Raw genomic sequence first — 3,443 nt, 5'->3', positions numbered from 1 at the left:
CCAGTCCTGCATTCTTATTTCTCCAAGAATTGTTAGTCCCATAATCAGTTGTCATTAATTACCAAAACACCACTTATGGGCCTAGATGATTCACACCCGTGCAAGTGTAGTTCTGCGGACAGTAATTTTAGAGGCCTGCTCTCCCACTCTCTCTGTGCTCGCAGAAGGTGGGACGGGAATGGGCTGAGTGCAACACGTCTGAGAGACTGTTCGCGTATATAACCAGAAGCAGCTTCACCTCCTCCATATTTGTACACGCGCAGAGGGAGGGGAACACACAGTAACTGTCGCCATTAGGACCAGAAACTGACAGCCATTATAGTCGTCTGTTACTAGCCATAACATAGGAAACAGACATTAATGGACGATAGTAATGGACAACCGTAGGAAGGAAATTCAGACCAAGGTTCGATATACCACGACCCTTGGCCACGGCCCGACCGGTGCGGGCACGCGCGTGTGACGGTCCTTCATCCTTTTCTCAACTTCTCAATAGATACATCAATAGTCCACCTATTTAAGTTGATTGATGTGTTCATTGAACTTCTAGCATGGTACTAACTTATTTAAATTTGTTACCGGCAGGTATTCGAGTGTGAATTACTACTATTACTATTAAGTTACATTTTATGAACCAAACGGCACCCTGAATGTTATCTAGTTAATGCTCAACGGGCTTCACCGTACATACCCCTATTTATTTTTATTTTATTTATTTTTGGTTCCACGTACACGCGCATGCGTTGCGCCTGGGTCTCAGCTTGTGCACAGAAGCCTAGCAGCACGCAAGATTACAAGTCCAGAGCATTGCAGATCTGTGGCGCTAGCTGTGCTCTTCTCTTGTCTAGCAGTAGACGCATGCATCGGCGAGCGCACCGCACAGAAACAGAAGCCGGGGCTTCAGCACGTGTACAGTCTCAGAATCCCGAGGCCTAGCAAGTAGAGTAGGGTTCGCTGCTCTCCCTCCGGCCGGGCCGGCTTCGTGGCGTGCACGGACTAGTCTGATCTGAAGCCGGATTAATTAAAAATTTAACGCCGGGGACGATGTGATGATGCCTGCCGCTCGTAGGAAATGCCCTTGCTGGCGCTGTCCCCGGTTTGTGCAGCACGCACGCAGGATACGATGATAAATTCGCGTCGATTCAGATATGTACGAGAAAATGAAAATATATAAAAAAAAAACGGGCAGGGGTTGGGTGTGGGGTGGGGTGGGGTTGGGGGAGCAAATGCTCCTCTGCCAGCCGAGTACTACAGAACATTGAAGATTTTGGGGGCAGGGTACATTGGATTTCAATTAATATTAGTAATATTCTTATTAATATCACCCGGCAGTACTTGTGCTCTAGCAGCAGTACGTGGTAGAGTACTAGTAGAAAGACATTGAAAACTCTCACGAGAAGAACGAGATCAGTGTATTGTTTCTGGCCACCATCAATGAGAGCTTGCGATTGTGAGCAACTGGGCGGCATGGGCACTTGGGCAGCGCGGGGGTGTATGGCTGTCCGGCGGCGTAGAAGATCCGGCTCGGCTCTGGGGCCCTACCTACCTACCTACCTACCTACATGTCCTGAAATGGCAGTCATCAAGGCACGTCAACCGGACTGGAAAGCTGGTGGTGGTGGGCGCGCGAGGGCTCTTGCATTGCATTGCCTCTGGAAACCCGCGCGCCGCTCGCCTGCCTGCGCGCTCAAAAGAACAGAAAAGAAAAAAAAAGTTTTAGTCGGTTACTTTGTTGTTGTAGTTTTGGAATAATGGGCACTCGAGCTTGAATGAATGAATCTATATATATGGCAGTAGTTTCAACAACAGAGATAGACCATTTCGATTTTTCTCACACAACAAGAGCAGCTAAAGTAGGTGGTTTAGTCAGTCAGTTACATTCATGAACGAATGAATTAATTTACTATACTCCCAGATGAGTAGAGATGACGATGGGCACCGTACCACGCATGCTCTTGAAAGAATCGGTTACGGGTCACAGCATTTACTCATGCAAGCTCTGTACTACAGTAGCAAGTGAAACCCGGGGCGTGCCCATGACTGCTTGTTTGGCAGAGGCTCGGCTCTGCATGCATGCATTCATGAATGAGCGCGGGCAGACCTCACCTCATCGCTTGCACGGGCATAGAGTACAGTAAACAAGTCATGGACGGAGCCAGCACCAGCAGCAGGGATCGGACGGAGGAGGAGATAGATAGATAGATACCTCGGCCGCAGGAGCAGGACACTGCAGCAATGCCCACGTACTGCTGGAGTGCTGGGGATGTTCATGTATGTACTTCCTCAAGCAAAGCTAGCTAGGAGGACATGTCCGCGCGTGTACCTGACGAGAGACTACGTACGACCTCTCACGCACGCTCACCTGCATGCTGCATATATCACAAGAACAACAAGTACAGGAACAGGAGGCAGACGACGGCAAGAGGTCATTATTCATATATGGGAGCGAGGATGGAGCTCCATCGATCGATCGATCGGCCGGCCGGCCGGCCAGCCGCCGGCGTGTGGTAAGAACAAGCCGTGGAGCTCAGGATAGATAGCGCTTCAGATTGATAGACAGAACCACGCCTCCAGAGGAGAACACAAAAGCTAGCCAAGATCCATGTAGATTATTCATCACACATATCTCTTGGCTCTTTCTTTCTCCTCGCGGCCGGCTCCGATCTATGTGTTTTCCTAGGCGCTATCCCTCCTGAGCTTCAAGGGTTGTTCCATACCCTTCTTTTTTCCTAATTCTCCTCAGATCCTCGCCGCCAGTTCGTTGAGTATGTATGTATCTATCTATCTATCTACGTAGTGGCTGGGCTCTCTGTGGTCTGTGGATGAACAAGACCAAAAGCAGGAACGGATGGGAATGAATACAAGGGTTCGAGATCTAATTAACCATGCGTGTATGTCATGGCCAGAAGGTTGGCCAGACGATGGAGTGAGCTAGCTACTGCTGGAATGGCCTCAAGTGCCTTGCCCTATTTATAGTGAGAAGAAGATCCATCACAGGACTCTCTCTCTCTCTCTCGTGAACCAGCAGCTGTGGAGTGCGACAACTATCACGCTTGTTGAGGCATGGGGGAGGGAAACGGGGGGAGCTGAGATAGTAGGCCTCACTCGCCGGTGCTTCTACTCCAAATTAAAGCCACTATATCCTTGCTTTCAGCTGAAGCGAGCGCGAGGCCGAGGCGCCACCAGTTGCTACTGCCCAGTGCCCACTGCTACTACTCCCCCTCCCTCCTCCCCTCCCCTGCCGACGCTAGCTAGCAATAGCATGCATGTGCACTACGGCCACCATGGGTACGGTGTGTGTGCTGATGGTGGCCATGCATGCATATGCATGCAGCTTCTTCATGGCTCCTGCCCTAATAAAGCGCGGTGTCACTGCTCTGCCACTCCACACGTCGTCCTCGCCTCGCCTTTCTTTTCTTTCTCCATCCATGCATGTACCGTCT

The 3,443-nt window shown here is 50.3% G+C and overlaps 1 long non-coding RNA gene across 1 annotated transcript; it reads right to left on the bottom strand.

Annotated features, from left to right (window-relative positions):
- Nucleotides 1-1,288: 1,288 nt before the first annotated feature.
- LOC118475428 (uncharacterized) lies at nucleotides 1,289-3,124 on the bottom strand. The gene is made up of 2 exons (XR_004854922.1): nucleotides 2,207-3,124; nucleotides 1,289-1,679 (listed from the first exon to the last, which is right to left on the bottom strand). It is a non-coding gene; the product is annotated as an uncharacterized lncRNA (long non-coding RNA).
- Between the last annotated feature and the right edge of the window lie 319 nt (nucleotides 3,125-3,443).

Source organism: Zea mays, unplaced genomic scaffold (genome assembly GCF_902167145.1).
Source record: "Zea mays cultivar B73 unplaced genomic scaffold, Zm-B73-REFERENCE-NAM-5.0 scaffold_445, whole genome shotgun sequence".
In the NCBI taxonomy this organism is placed as follows: Eukaryota; Viridiplantae; Streptophyta; class Magnoliopsida; order Poales; family Poaceae; genus Zea; species Zea mays.
This window is presented reverse-complemented; position numbering and strand designations above follow the sequence as displayed.